Source organism: Corylus avellana, chromosome ca7 (assembly GCF_901000735.1).
Source record: "Corylus avellana chromosome ca7, CavTom2PMs-1.0".
Taxonomy (NCBI): domain Eukaryota; kingdom Viridiplantae; phylum Streptophyta; class Magnoliopsida; order Fagales; family Betulaceae; genus Corylus; species Corylus avellana.
Genome location: NC_081547.1, coordinates 9,023,805 through 9,041,261, shown reverse-complemented (window position 1 = coordinate 9,041,261; position 17,457 = coordinate 9,023,805).

Here is a 17,457-nt window from a genome sequence, read left to right as displayed (position 1 = left end):
TTAATAAGTACGATTTAAAAAATTATACTTTTAGAATTGCTATTTTTAAAAATTACAAAGAAATTTGGTAAAATATGATAAAAAAATATTTTTTTTATCAAATATTTATTAAGCGAAATCATGATTTTGGTTGAAATTTACGCTTTTTCAAATGGGAAGTATTATTGCATATCAAATTATATACTTTTGCGGTTTTCTCTCCAAAATACTGTGGAAGTTATTAAAAAATAATAATTTGAAACAAATTTAAGGGGCTAGTAAGAAAAGGGCCACCCATTTTTTTGTATTTTTCCAGTTTTTTTTTTAATTATTGATAATTGTAATTTCTTAAAACTTGTTATTTTTTAATAACTTTAAGGATATTTTAGAGAGAAAATGAAAAAAAATGTATAATTTAATTTTAACATGTAACGGTAGTATGGAAGGCCCAAATATCACATTTTAAAGTCTAGAAGCGTAAAGAAAAATATAATTATAGTTCGTAAGGCTTAAATATATTTTTCCATTCAAAGCACTCCTGACAATCACAGATTAATTTATAATGCAACCTAATTTGCTCAATCCTTTAACTTTTTGAGAGCTTTTATTTTCTAAGGCGAAATGAAAAAGTGATGATAATTGGGAGTTTAGATATATTTTCCCTACATTTTTATTATTTGTCACAAATACAAATTGTTGGAACACTTTAAGTGAGTCAAATCCATTGGAATATGTGAGAATTGTAGGGAGATTTCTCTTTGTGTAAACAACTATTTTAGCTTTTAAAAAAATGAATCGAGTTTTCATTTGACGATCAAAATTTAAGAAGTTAGAACCGAGCTCTCAACTAATTTTTTTTTTTAAAAAAAAATAATACTTCAAAACTTCTCATTAAACAAAGAAATCAAAATAATAAGAGCGCCAAAGGGGTCTACGGGGGAAAAGCTCCGTAGACCCTTCGATGCTTAAGTTAGCAGTCGTATATGGGGTCAAAATGTAGCCGGAGCTAGCATTGTATATAGAAAAGATGATCCCTCTTACCGATGTCTTTAATTCCCTTTTATAGAGTTTTTCTGTATAACTGCCTCCTTGATCTTCTCCTTTCGGAATCATTTGAAATTGTGGGGAGATAATGTGAGGTAGTTGAAATAAGGTAGGACCTTATAAGATAATTACGGGTTGTTGAGAGATAATGGGACCCATTGTGAATTTTATCGCCAACAGTTGGAATCTTATATGTACTTGTGACCAAAGCCTTGGAGCTCCTGGAGTTGGCCTTTTTAAGGCTAAAGAATTGTAAGCAATCTTTGAAACATTGACTATTCGTAAATAGTTTTTGAACTCTTAAATAAAAGAATATCTATCAAACTATTAGCTATTTCTTTGCCATGAAAGATTGTTTGCACAACCTTTGTTTTCATATACAATTTTTATAAAATAAAATAAGTTTAATATTTATGGAAACACCCCTAGCAATCTTAAAAATAAATTTTAAATTATCTGTGATTGCTTGGCAGAGTGCTTTCGGCCGAGTGCTTGACCCCAGAGAGTGTCTCAGGACCTCTTGTCGAAGTTTTTGTTCCGAGCTCTCTGCTTTGGTCGAATGCTTGACCCTAGAGAGTGTCTCAGAACCTCCTGTCGGAGTTTTGTTCCGAGCTCTCTGCTTTGGTCGGAGCGTTGAACATTCCTTGATGAAGGATTTTATGTTCTAAACGGTTTTCTCTTACAAACATTCCGCTGAGGGTTTCATGTCTGAAAGGTTTAGTTGAGAAGATCCTTGGTTCTTTCCTCTAACTCCCTTCGGAATACCTGTCCGAGGGTTTAGTTGACAGGATCCTTGGTTCTTTCCTCTAACTCCCTTCGGAATACCTATCCGAGCGTTTAGTTGAGATGATGAGTTATAGTCTCTTCAACTGTGGATTTTCTCTAACTACCTTCGGAATACCTGTTCGAGGGTTTAGTTTAGAGGATTTCCTCTAACTACTTTTGGAATACATGTCCGAGGGTTTAGTTGAGAGGATGAGTTATAGTCTCTTCGACTGTGGATTTCCTCTAACTACCTTCGGAATACCTGTCTGAGGGTTTAGTTGAGGGGATTTCCTCTAACTACCTTCGGAATACCTGTCCGAGGGTTTAGTTGAGAGCATTTCCTCTGACTACCTTTGGAATACCTGTCCGAGGGTGTAGTTGAGAGGATGAGTTATAGTCTGTTCAATTGTGGATTTCCTCTAACTACCTTCGCAATACCTGTCCGAGGGTTTAGTTGAGATGATTTCCTCTAACTACCTTCGAAATACCTGTCCGAGGGTTTAGTTGAGAGGATGAGTTATAGTCTCTTCGACAAGGGTATGCTTTCGGGTAGTCTTATGCCATAGCCAGGTAGGACCTACTCTTGGGCTGCTAGGTGCTCTGTGGATACAGGAGTTTCTTTGTCTTAATGAGAGACCCCCCGTGGAGGGCCCGCTTGTCTCGCTGGAGTCGGGCTTCAATGAAAGCATCTTGCTGTGTGGACAGATGGTTGACATTGTTGACTTTCTCAGCTTTGGGTGACACACCATTGGTCGCGTAAGAAGAGAGGTATACCCCCCAGAATTTGGTGATTTTCACGAGTAGCTCGAAGGTCCGGCGATTGCTGACGTGATAATGCCATCCATTTTCCTCTACCGTTCAGAGCCTGGGGTTGGTAACCCCAGAAGAGCTTGATGTGAGGTCCAAGCTTGAAGTCCAGTGATTCTTGAGGTTCTGTCGGCCATGGCGAGGAGGAGTGAGGCTTGGGCCTCGGCCATGGTAAGGTGGAGTGAAACTCGGGACTTGGCCATGGTGAGGCGGAGTGAGACTCGGGCCTCTGCCATGGTGGTGCAACGTGCTTTTTCTATTCTAAGCCACATTGTGTTCATTTTCTTTTGTTATTCATGATCACCGCACAAAGTTGAAAGAGGAAACATAGAACATGTTGCACTAAAATTGAGTGATAGCATGCCTTTTTACAATGTATGAAACACAATTGACTGTTATCAAGCCCAAGCAATCATAATCCTAGGAAATCAGAACTAAGGATGTAGAATGCTATTAAAGCTAAAATATGACAATGTTGTTCTCATGAGAGGAACATGCCTCTCACAAAAGGACATATTAGACCCCCAATGATTTTTGAATTGCCATTGGCTTTCACCAAGATCAAAATTCAGTATTATTCTAATCATGCATGCATTTGTTTTAACACATTAAAGCATATTTTCAATAGAGACAATCTTGGATTATTGTCTTTTCATCAAAGTCATGAGCATATGTATTTAGATTTGTAAATTGTGCTTTGATTTTAGTACAAAAGTATTTACAATCATATATATACATATACTTATTCATGACAATTAATGTAAAAAGAAATACCACATATTTCACATCTAAATAAAATAAGTTCACAGGGACTTATTTGGCGGGGCGAGGTTTGACCCTGGGGAAGCGGAGTGATCCTCGAATTTTTGCTCCTTGAATTTTGTTTTTCTTCTCGGGCTCTTGGACTTTTTCACTCCTCGGGCTCTCGGATTTTTTCTTCGGAAAAATTTTCCCGAGTTTGTCTCGGAATTTCATTCTTGAACTCGGAATTTTTCTTCGGAAAATTTATCGGAGTTTCTCAGAATTTTTCATCCTCGGGCTCTCGAACTCGAATTTCTCATCCTCTGACCCTTGATCTCAAACTTCATCCTCGGACTCTCGAGCTCAGACTTCAGATTTGCTCCTTGGATTTTTGTAGGATGACCCATCCTCGAAATTATTCCCTTGGAATTGTGACTCAGGATTTTTTTTAGGAATTTTTCCTTCAAAGTTGCGACTCTCAGGATTTTTCCTAGGAATTTTTCCTTGAGAGTTGTCTCTCGGGATTTAATTCTCGGACTCTCGAATTTTTTCTGCACAAAATGGGAACAAGTGCATGCATCCAAGCAAAATATAATTAATAATTATGAATCCGAGAAGAAGGGTCGATTAACTTGAGGTTGAAAAGGACCGACGCTCGACGACTTGGTAGACTCGGGCCTTGGCACACTACGGCTCTCTGCATCTTGGTGACTTGGCAAACTAGGTTCATGGCAAAGCTCAATGATCCGACAATATTGATATTCGGTGAACTGAGAATTGTAAGGCTCAGTCCCATTGATTTGAGGATGGCTCACGATCTCGATGAACCGAGAATGGTGAAGAGTCACCTGACTTCATTTCTAAAAATGGTCACTGGAGGGAGATTGCTGAGGCTTTAAAGAATGGTGACCGTCATATGAGTTTGAGGATTTGTTGCCCATATGTTCATCTGCATTCCCTCCGTGTTTGGCATCTTTAAACTTGTTACTGAGTAGGTGTTGATGCCAAAGAAGGTCGGTGAACCGAATTGGGTTTTGTCAACAATAGATCCAAGGCTAGGTCAACTTGAAGAAGCCGAGTCTGAGCCAGAACTTCAATTCATCGAGTGTGGGTTTGTAGTCTGAACCGAGGCTGGGTTGGCAACTCACAGTCTAAAAATGACAAAACTCGGGCTTGTTTTCCCAAGGATAGTCTCACAGTCTCGGTGGACCGAGTATGGCAAAGCTCGGTTTTGGTGGTTAAAAACTGACCTCACCATTCATGGTGAACCGAGGATGGGGCAGCTCTAGCGACAAGGCATGGTTGGTAACTTATACTCAGTTTCATCTGACTAGTCCGCCGAATCGAAGTGATCTCACCTGAAGGTTTGCAAACCCAGTCTCAGTATTGTCTGAGACATCTTCGAAATTGTGTAGTTCGAAGAAAGTGAACCTGAGTTAAGAATTTCATATTGGTGACTTTTAGTTTGGACTCAGCAAGGCTTGCATTCTGGCGAACCTGGGTTGCAGGCGAGGTCTAACCACCTTGAGGCGATGGTCGGTGACTTTTGTTTAAGTTTTCGAGACAGTCTCAGCCATGAAGATGCTCGATCGAAGTAGGCTCGGCAGCTGTGATGCTCAGCCAAGGTAAGTTCGACAGTAGTGAAAAGCAAGGCTTAGAATTTCACTAGCGAAACAAGTTCGGTGACCAACAACATGGTCGGCGAGGCAAGTTCGGTGAAGCACAGTACCCATAAGCGAGGCTGAAGCTCGGTGACCCTGAGTTGAGATGGATGAACTTTGATAGGGTTCCCTTTTTTAGACTACTAGCTCGTTAGCGGGACTGCTATTTCGTCTGTGGGATCATCGACTCATGATGGGTTTGCTGAACCTGAGTATGAGACTTGGTCGACGACGAAGCTGGTTGGTGTTGGGAGAGCTCATCCCTGTGAACATTGGACAAAGTCCGGCAAACTTGTGGGGTCTGTGACGCCAAGACTCGCTGAGGCGCTAGTTCAAATATACCCAAGTTTGGGTCAGTTTGATGAAGCCAAGTTTATGTCACACATTTCGGTCTGATGGAGCCAAATCTGGGTATGAGGAGATCCCACGCTGGGATTCTGTCTCTGTGCCAAAACTGGGTCGACAACTCACTGTCCGAGGCAGTTTCGGCGATGGCACTTTTCACCGAGGTAGGCTCAGTGATTGTTGCATTTTACCAAGGCAAGTTCAGTAATGGTGATGCTTGCTGAGAAAAGCTCGGCAATGTTGATGTTCTACCAAGGAAGACTCAGTGATGAAACAAAGTTAGAGAGCTTTGACAGACTTAGCAGACCTAAAATGGGTTTAGCATATTCGTTGGTGGGACTGGACCTCATTCTTCTGCAAGCTGCTTGATTTGGAGGGTTTTACTTGAGCTTAAAAGGAGGTTGGCGACTCTAAACCGACCTTGATGACAATTAAGGAATTACATGTTCGCTGCCTTTTTTTTCTTTTTACTACAAGCTTTCTAGTTTAACCCCTACCTAGCTCTCTTCTTTTTTCATCTAAAATGACTCACGCCAGAGATATTTCATCTAGATATTTTCTGAGCATGATCATATTTATGAATTCAAGTGACCACGGCATGATCGTAATTTATGATATAATGAGTCAACATGGAAGGAAACACCAAAGGTCTTCTCTTTAGCACCTGGGTATTCGTATGACCTTGTGTGTGAATCCACACAATTTAAGACACAATTTTTCTAAAAAACAAATCAGAAGATATCACATGGACATGCTTATCCTTCCACATAAAGATAAGGAAGTGGGGCTTTTTTTTTTTTTTTTTGATGATTGTAGCAGTAGAATTTTGTCTCCTAATTTCAGCCCTTACGATATTTTGCCATATGACACTCTCTTTTCTATGGTGCGAGACAGCTTATAAAAGGGGAAAAAAGTCCGCTTAACTGTGAATTTATTTTTCCTTGAGCTTCTTGAGCTTTACACCTAGCTGGATTCCTTTGAAATGAGCCTTTGCAAATTTTACTAAAACAACATCAATTTTGTGCTGGTGTACATGCATATTGCCACGGAACAAATTTGGCTTTTTGGATCATAGATCTGATGCAGATCATCACGGAGTGGATCTATACACATTTGATTTTGGTTGGTTGATATATTGCCTAAACGTAACATCATCACCACAATGGATTTTGATTTAGTAAGAACGTAGTCGTTCCCATAGATGATGCCCAACTGTAGATGCACGTTTTTCCCTCAATAGTTTTCAATTGGTGTGATCTTCACGTTCTTCGAGGCGTCTGTGATTATCAATCTTGGGCTCCTACAAAATAATAAAAGCATCAAAGGATTCTACGGGGAAGGCCCCGTAGACCATCCGATGCTTAAGTTAGCAGTCGTATATGGAGTGAAAATGTAGCCGGAGCTAGCATTTTATATAGAAAAGATGATCCATCTTACCTATGTCTTTAGTTCCCTTTTATAGGGTTTTTCTGTGTAACTGCTTCCTTGATCTTCTCATTTCAGATGATTGAAGAATCATTTGAAATAGTGGGGAGAAAATGTGAGGTAGTTAATATAAGGTAGGACCTTATGATATAATTTAGGACCTTATATGATAATTAACTGTTGTTGAGAGATAATGGGACCCATTATAGATTTTATCCCCAACAGTGCAGATTGCTCAAGCCTTACAATATTATTGATATAACTCGGGAGTTCATTCCACCAAGTTCTATCCATGACATATTTTGTTGCCTCCTTAAGTAAGTAATTGACACACAACTCTATTTGCATCTCTACTCACATGTCCACATTTCCATTGAGAGAAAGAATTAAGCATCACTTTTGTATCATCCACAATACGCCCAAACTTACTCCCATTGTGGTCAACACAAAATTCAACATTATGTCATATTTAATTGCTTATGTCGCATTTATTCAGAGGAATGCTACGATTTATTTTGGTGTTTTCCTCATTTTATGTTGACATAAAAAATTTACCCAACTGGTCTCTCATATTTTTTGTTATAAAACAATATTTACGTAAGATGAAGAAAACACCATGAGAAACTGTAGCAATTGTCATTTATTAATGCTTATATGGCTAAACAAGTCACTTATATACTGCATATTTGTATGTAATGTCACAATTCTTCAATTTATTTGCACCTAACAAATGCATGATATCTCATGGGTTTTGTTTTGTTTTGTTTTTTTGTTTTTTTTTTTTTTTGTGAGTAGTTTTAATTAGGGTTGGCAATTTTGACACGACCCGACAACCCCACACGAACTTAGTGGGTTTGGGTCATAAACGGGTCTAGACCCGATTATAAGTGTCACGGGTCGACCCGCGGGTGACCCGCCAAACTTTTTTTTTTTACCCTAAAAGAAAAAATGAAAAACGCATATAGATAGCACAGTAGCACACTCGTCTCCTCTAACTCCAGATCTAGAAAACAAAATCGGAAAATCCTCCCTCTCGGCTTCACTCCTCATCGGACCTCACGCCACGCCACCGCCGCTCCTCACCTCCTCTACTGCTGCTCTTTCTCTTCCGCCGATATCACATCTGGTATGTATCTCTCTCTTCAGTCTCTTGCTCTATCAAGTCTCATGCTCTAATTTTGTGGGATTTGTTTAGTAGATGGTTGTTGTTTGCACATGATTTTGTGGGATTTGCTTGGTATATAGTTGTTGTTCACTTGTTTGCAAAGTGTGTTATTGTTAACGTATGGGTTAAGGTTAACAACTTGTGTCATGAACACAAATTGTTTTCCCCCTCTATTCTCCTTCTTTCTCGTGCAGGTTCTTTTTTTTTTTTTTTTTTAATTCGTTTTAAGCTATCAAGTTATCAACAAGGGAAGTAGGGCTTTACTAAATCTTACTTAATTCTAGTAAGCAGTTTATTTATTTATTTTACTTCTGCAGATTCACATCAAAAGCTTTGAAAACTTTACATTTCTTTTATCCAAACTTGGCCATCAGATTTCAGACATAACAGCATTTCTTAAAGTTTTTTGTTTTTATTTTTGTTTCTGAAAATCAAAGAGGATATTACTGGTTCCCCCAAAATGAAAACTCAATCATGTTGGATCGGACCATATACAAATGTAGTGCCGGCCTTAGAATCTTGGTTAATTATGGGGAAAAAGAAAAATGCTTTGATGGTATGGCTCTAGCTTGACTCTCATCTTTACCAGATTCTATTTAATTTTCTTTTCTCAAAAGTGGTTTACCTTACTAACACATGTATCAAGGTGGCAAAATTTTTTAAGTAAACTAAGTGATTAAAGCTCCAATATCTCATCCTAGAACATGCTAGGAGGCCTCCAATTATATATAAACTTCTTTGTGAGCAAGCAGGACAAGAAAGCAAGTGGTGGATGTAACATGTCTTCGACTCCAATATACATATATGGGACAACTTGCAATTTTTATGCTTATTTTTAAGCAAATTATTTCGTATCCTTTTAAGATTTGGCCTTGTGACGGATAAGGACTTCAATTTCTAATTTCGACAATTAATGATCTAAAAATTTATAAATAAATAAAAAATTTAAAAAAAAAAAAAAAAAAGTGAAGGGATGATTATATTTCACCCCTTGTCGCCACCCCATTGCAACCCTCTGCCTAGGTGGAGGTAAATGAAGTCACCCCCTCTAACCTTGCAAGCGCTTACGAAAATAGCCTAAAATTGCTAAACACAATTTGACAACAAACAATGTGTTTGATGAATGACAAAGAATTAATGCTTACTTAATTCTAGTTTTGTGGCAGTATTACTAAATTTGGTTTGATTCTTACTTGAAGCCTTGAACTTATCTTTAATTAACTTACTAACAATTATGTGTGTAGGTAATTAACGAAGATTCGGTTGTATTCGATGATGATGTAATTGAAATAAATACAATAGAAGATCCTTCTGATCATACAAATCCGATGACGAACAAAAGGGTCCAGAATAAGCGTAAGAAGACTTCAGTAGTTTGGACCCATTTTGATGAAGTTCCTTCTAAAGATCCAAATGACCCAAGGATATAGGCAAAATGCAAGTTTTGTGATCATAAATATATAGCTAACAGTTCACATGGAACTGAAAATCTACAGAAGCATATGAAGGTTTGTGGGGGAAAAAATGATCATGATATTTAGCAATTGCTCTTATCTAGAGATCAAGGAACTCTGTCAGCAAGTGCCTCAAAATTTTGTCCTAAAAGACATAGGTGGTGTTTGGCAACCGGGATGAGGGTTGCCTAGACACTATGCAGTCTCGGGTTTAGGGTCATTGCACAACAAAACCTCCTGACCCACTTCCTAAAATTACCTTATTAGCCTTCATTTTTTTTGCCTTTTGTTTTCCAGCGCTGGTCTACCTCACGGTTTCACCCCCCACCTCCAAACCTGCTCAGACATCATCATCGTCAGGAGGGGTGGCGCCTATCCTGTGCGGGCGTGGGGACAAGAAGATGAAGAAGGGGAAGATATTCAAAGGGTCGTACGGGAACTCGAGGCCGAAGAAGGAGAAAAAGATAGAGCGAATCAAGGACAAGGTCGAGGTCCCCAGGTCCACTCCTTGGCCCCTTCCTTTCAAGCTCATCTGACCATTCATCGCACTTTTCTCAATCTCTTTTATGTTTGTTGTGTTCTGGGGTTTTAGGTGATCAGATGTAAAGTGGTATTCTATTCTTCAAGTGAGAGGGATGAAAAATCTGCCCTATTTTTCTCTCTGAATCAAAAAATTGTCCTCCAAACATAAAATGCAGAAAATGTTCTTGGGTTTGCGCTTTGAAAACTCCGTTAACGAAATTAGAAATTGAAGTCCCCCTCAACTAGAATTTGTATATAATATTCTAGTTGCCTTGACAGGGTGTAAAAAAAAAAAAAATTGATTTGTAAAAGTAAGGCAGTTGGAAAAAAGTTATTACGATGTAAATATACCTCAACTAGAATTTGTATATAATATTCTAGTTGCCTTGACAGGGCGTAAAAAAAAAAAATTGATTTGTAAAAGTAAGGCAGTTGGAAAACAGTTATTACACATAAATGTATTAGAGATCGAATAACTTCTTCTCTCTTGTCTCAGTCGTCTCTTTTCATACTACCCAAACACTTTTCAAACCCTGAAAATCACTGCCCCACACGCACACATGGCTGGTCACAGAGATCCGGAGTGGTCTATTGAAGAAGAACAAGTTTTAGTAAATATCATTTATGAGGTGACTAAGGGGGAAGCAATCAGCCGTAGTAATCTTGACTGTGACCTAGTACTTCCACAAATGAGACTTCGTACTAGAAGAACAAATCTAAGAATGAGTCAGTTAACTGAGAAGTTTAAGCAAATGAAAAGGCAGTTTAAGTTAGCCAAATATTGGGCTGATGTTGGTGGGGGAAAATGTCGAGAACTTCAGGACCGCTGTGGTGGTAAAGCTTCTCTTCCTTATTTTTTCTAGAATTTTTCAGGTCAAATGGTTTTTAATTGTTTCTTACAACTGGAATTTCATGTCCAGGTATGTCCCGAGGGGACTGAACATATTTGTAAAAACTTTGATATGCTGAATATACTTTTGGCTTCGAGCCCTGCAACAACGTCAATGGGCCTAGGATTTTGGAAAATAGACGCAAAGGAAAAAGGCTAATGGACGACGTTGATGATGCAAGCAGCAACCCAACAAAAAAATCCAAAACACCCATCGATAGAAGCACGGTTGACGCAGCAGTCAGCACCCTGACATATGATGATATGTTACTTGCGAAAGCCATTAAGGAACTAGACCAGATTCGTGATGCCCTACCAAAGGAACAATATGTGTTAGCCGTGAAAGCACTTCAAGACCAAAATCTTAGAGATATGTTTCTATGTGTGGTTCAGGAAGCAAAAGTGAACTGGATACTTAAGAAGTTGCCGAGCGAAATGAACAAGTTAAGGTAAGTAAATTGATGCATAAGTGTTTAGTTTAATCTTATAAAATTGCCTACTTTTATTTGAAAATTTTATCTGCACTAAAAGTGAATTTGATTTTAGTATCTTTGTAGAATTTGCCAGTAAATTTGTTGCTGTAGGCTTCTCTGCAGAGTTTGTAGAGTCTGATTTTGTTTGCTTGAATGGGTTCTTATTGTAATTTTGGTCTTATTTTGGGAAGGCTTTCTGGTGGTGGTTCCTCCTGAGCTTCAGTGTTTTCCTCACAGCAGCTCCCTCACAAGACTTCACTCATAATGCAACTTCCAGTGTGATGTAATTATTTTTTTTGAGAAAGTACCATGGATCTTGTGAACCATGTGGATGTATGTACTTGAACAGCCAATTGGACAATATGTTATATATTTAGACAATATGTTATATGTTTAAGTTGGTAACTAAACATGGAGATGGAATTCATGTAATATCTAATTAATTTGCCGTGTTCCATACTTTAACTTATTATTTGCTCCTTTCATTATTAGTTAGAAAAGTTTTGGCATTTTGTTTTGTCTCTATATATATATATATATATAGAGAGAGAGAGAGAGATATCTAGCCTTGAAACTAAAGAATGAGGCCTTATGTAATTGTTTGGAATACATTACAGAAGGAGGCCTTATGTAATTGTTTGAATTACAGGCCTTATGTAATTCTTTGTTTTGGAACCTGGCAATCTTAAAGAAATAAAGAAAGAAAAAGCATTCTAGGCAATCGAGAAGAGAATTAGAGATTGTTGTCCTTTTCTTTTATGTTGTTGAATTCTTGGGGATGAGTTGGGTTAAGCCATGTATGTGCCAGCCTTGTTAAGTCTCATGTACCAATTATACAGACTCTAAAGCATAAAATATTGAGCTCGATTTTCTCCGTTTGAAAAGGTTTTGAAGCTCAACTTTCATGTGGGTGTAATGGCTTTTTGGGATTGTTTATTCATTGCATATCATATGTTACTGAGAATGGTGGAAATATTGAGCAATTCATAACTCGGAATGCAGATTCGTTTGAAGTTGAAAGACGGAGCGCAGCAGGGGGGACGCCTGTTTCGTGCTTTGGGGATTTCCAGGGAAAAAAAACTCAAGAAGTGTGAAGAGAAAGACAAGGACAATACGGTAAAATTTCCCTCATATTGAAGTTGAAAATTCTTACTTTGCTGGTCAACCAGTCAAAAGGTGAACAGTGTCTAGGTAAAACCCTGTTGCCAAACTAAGCCATAGAGAATTGTTGGTTACTACAATTATTAAGCATGATTTGCCATTTTCATATGTTGAATATGATGGTGTAAGAGAGATGCATAGATACTTGCATAGTGATGTACCATTAATCTCTAGAAATACTGATAAGGCTGAATTGGTTAAGATGCATACGTTGGAGAAACAAAAAGTTAAGTCTTTGTTAACTATTTGCCTTGGGAGGATTAGTTTTACATCTGATTAGTAAACTTCTTTGAAAACTAATGGGTATATTTGCCTTATTGCACATTTTCTTGACAACAATTGGGTATTATCTAAAAGGGTGATAAGCTTTTCATTTATGCCCCCACCACATAATGGTGAATCTTTGGCTGACAAGATATATATTTTGCTACAAGAGTGAGGGATTGATAAAAAAGTTTTCTCTATAACATTAGATAATGCTTCTGCTAATGATTCTTGTGTTGAGAAACTAAAACAAACATTAAACATGAAGAAAACCCTTCTTTGTGAAGGTGAGTTGTTTCATATGCGTTGTTGTGCCCATATTCTTAATTTGATAGTGTAAGATGGATTGAAAGAGATTATTGATGCTATCCAAAATATTCGAGATAGTGTTAAGTATTTTAGAGGATCACAAGTGAGAAAACAAAGTTTTCTTCAGGCTGTCAATCAAATGTCATTGGACAGTAACAAGGGGTTAAGACAAGATATGCCAACCAGATGGAATTCGACATATCTTATGCTTGAGAGTGCTATTTACTATAGGCATGCTTTTGTTTATTTGGAGATGACTTATAAAAACTATAAGTTTTGTTCTACTTCACTTGAGTGGGAAATGGTGATTGATATTAGTATTTTCTTAGGCTGCTTTTATCATGCTACATGTGTTTTTTCTAGTACCAAATATCCCATAGCTAATTTATACTTTCCTGTAGTTGCATTGATTTATGTGAACTTGAAGCAAGAACTTGTGAGCGAAGATGGGTATAAGAGATTAATGGCAACTCAAATGCTCACCAAATTTGAGAAATATTGGTCAGAATTTAGTGTAGCGTTGGCCATTGCAGTTGTCTTGGATCCTCGTTACAAGCTTTGCCTTGTAAAGTACTACTATACGAAGATTTATAGAGCTAATTCTAAAGAGTATAATAATGTTTATAAAAAGTTAACCAAACTTTTTATGGAGTATAGTACTCCTACAACTTCAAGCTCCACAATCATTCGGCCACAAGAAGATCCAGGTTGGGAAAAGGTGAATAATATCATAAGTTTCTTAACTTGTTAGTAACTTACTAACTTAGTATATTATATATATGGGAAGAATCAACTTTACCACCCTGAAGTTTTATGAGTTTTTCAATTTGAACCCCAAAGTTTAAAAATTGGCAATGTACTCCCTAGTGTTTCAACAATTTTCAATTTAAACCTTCCGTTACTAATTTCCGTTAAATTGGACGGAAATTTTTTTTAAAAAAAGCCTAAGGGTAATTACGTAATTTCATATATTTTCGTCCAATTTGACGAAAATTAGTAACATAATATTTAAATTGAAATTTTTTGAAACATTAGGGGAGTATATTTCCAATTTTTAAACTTTGGAGTTTAAATTGAAAAATCCATGAAACTTCAGGAGGGTAAAGTGGATTTTTCCCTATATATATATATATATATATATACTCATAACCACTTACTAATTTTATGTTTATATTCTCTCTATTCATGTAGGAATTCTAGTATTTGATGGAGTCGATTATATGCACAAAAGACTCAATTAGAACTTTATTTGGATGAACCCAAGTATGTAGATAAGAATATGACATTTAACATCTTTTCATTTTGGAAAGGAAATAAATTTCGTTATCATAAAGTAGCTGTCATGGCTCGTGATATTTTGAGTATTCATATTTCGACTGTTGCTTCAAAATCCACTTTTAATGTTGGTGGACGTGTAATTGATCAGTACAGGAGTTCACTTAAACCTGATATTGTTGAGGCATTAATGTGCACTAGAGATTGGTTATATGAAGAGCAAGGTAATATTATTTATTTGCATTTTTTTTTTTTCATTTACTAGTATTTTTTTATCTTATTTTAATGACATTAATTTCTCTTATCTTTTGATATAGAACAAGCTTTAATGACGGTGGATAACGAAGAAGAGGATGTTCTGACATTGGATAGTATCAATTCCTGTGAGATTCCAAGTTCATCTGGAGCATGTTAAAATGAGCATATTTGTGGATCATTCAACTATTCAAGAGTGGACAACAAGTGGCAAAAATGAGAACCCAATTTGTATTTGTAAATTTGTAATGATGATATAGTTTTTTTTTTTTTGTTATTTGATTAGACAATTAAGCCTATTAACTTATAACTATTAAGTAATTTGGTGTGGCTAGCCTGCTAGGAATTTGATTTCAAAAGATAATTGCTAAAACTATTATTATTTTATTTTATTTTTTAAAAATCTTTTTTTTAGTTAAACAGGTGACACGACCCATTATTTTAAACGGGTCTTAGGGGTCGTGTCAGGTGACCCGTGAAAATACCCGTGTCATGTCGTGTCGGGGGGTTTGACCCGTTTATTAAACGGGTCATGTTTGGGTATTGCGTAGACGGGTCGTTGATACTCGCAGGTTGTAAACGGGTCGACCTGCGGACCCGTTTTGCCAGCCCTAGTTTTAATTGGTAAGTGAATATATGTTTTAATATGAGCAGTGCTATACATCAATTTCTTACTTATTTTTTTGTGCAAATTTATCACCAAATCTGTAAACTCCACATATGAGGAAACAGATCCTCTCCAGTCTAAAATGGACTGGAGAGTATCCAGTTGAAGGCTAAGATTTATTTTCAGAAATCATAGGGCCCCAAATGGGATACTTGTCCCACTACTAAAATAATAATAAAATATTGAGAAAAATCCACTTTACCCCCTGAAGTTTCAGGAGTTTTTCAATTTGAATCTCAAAGTTTAAAAATTGGCAATGTACCCCCCTAATGTTTCAAAAAATTTCAATTTAAACCTTCCGTTACTAATTTCCGTTAAATTCGATAGAAATTTTAAAAAAAACTTGAGGGTAATTACATAATTTCATATATTTCCGTCCAATTTGACGGAAATTAGTAACGGAAGGTTTAAATTAAAAATTTTTGAAACATTAGGGCAGTTCATTGCCAATTTTTAAATTTTGGGGTTCAAATTGAAAAATTCCTAAAACTTCATGGGGGTAAAGTACATTTTTTCCTAAAATATTATTTATAGTTTTAAATTATTTATTTATTTTTTAAAAAATAAGCCATTTTTGCCATAGGGGGGTGGCCAGGCACCCCTAGGGTGGTGGAAGCCACCCATAACCCCTTAGGGGTGGTTCGGACCAAATAATAATAATAAAATAAAAAATTTGATTTAGAGGTGGCCGGGCACCCCTTACTTTTTAATTATTTTTTTAAACTAAAAATAATATTTTATTATTATTTTAGTAGTGGAACATGTGTTTCATTTGGGGTCTTATGATTTCTGAAAAAAAAATTTAGCCTTTAATTGGATACTCTTCAGAGGATATGTTTCTCACATATGATCTCACATATTTAATGATAAAATTACCTATCTCTTAAATAGAGATGAACAATAAATGAGCAAAAGTTGGAAACCAAACATTTATCTTTATGTATTGATATGGAATGTTTGAGTGTGCGTTTGAGAGGCTTAAAAGTGCGTTTAACATTAAAAAAGTTTGTATAAATAAAAAAGTATCCATTTGGTAAAAAAAAATTGAAAGCACATTTAAGGGTAAAAAAATGGTCAAAACGTACTTTTTGCAAAAACTTAAAAATGAAGCTTTTGCCAAACGTTTTTTTTTTTTTGACATAAAAGTTATATTTCTCAAACACAATCCCAAATAGGACCTGTTTGAGATTGCGTTTGAGGGGCCTAAAAATGCTTTCAACACTCAAAAATTTCATTTGAAGAGAGAAAATATTCGTTTGGTAAAAAAATTAAATCCATTTTAAAGGTCCAAAAAGTCTAAAAATTGTCAAAAAATACTTTCGGCAAAAGCTTAAAAATAAAGCTTTTACCCAAAAACTCTTTTTGATTTAAAAGCTCTATTTTTCAAATATAATCCTAAACAAGCTATTAGTGCCTGTTTGGGATTGCGCTTGAGGGGCGTAAAACTGCTTTTAACACTTAAAAAGCCTGTTTAAAGAAAAAAAAAAAAAACTCTTTTGGTAAAAAAATTAAAAGAACTTTTATGGGTTAAAAAAGCCTAAAAATGGTCTAGACGCACTTTTGAAAAAAAGCTTAAAAATGAAGTTTTTGCCTAAAAATGCTTTTTAACTTAAAAGCTCTATTTCTTAAATGCAATTCCAAATAAGTTCTTAGTTATATTTTTATTTTTGTTTTGTTTTTTGTTTTTTTTTTGTTTTGATAAGAAACAGGCTCTTAGTTGATGTTCAAAATATTCGGATTTACCAATACTCCTGTGTAGCACGATGCGGTAGTTAATTGGTTGACATTGACACATTGTGTACATGACATTGCCATTTGATTTCTATTTTCGGTGGATATTTAAATACTGTGTAAACTATTGTGCTTTTTATTATAATGCTGAAAAATAATGAGTTATAATTGATATTTTTTTTCGTATAAATATCAAAAGTTATATAATTATAAAAAAAAAAACCTAAACCAGAGAGAAGGGGGGATTATAACTAGTAACGTCCTCTCCAACTGATTGAGGTACCTCTTGAAAATAAAAAATGATATGAATTTGACAATTTCGTAAGAGAAATGATGTTGTCTTAATAGGTTCAATTAGTGATACCCTTACTATTCTTCCTTAAAATTATTGTTTCTCTTGATCAAAACAAAAAAACATAAAGGAACAATTCAATACAAAGACAACACACTTGCAAAAACACAAAGATTACTATAAAAAATACCCTAAAAAACATATTAATCAACATAGTCTTAAATGGTTTGAGA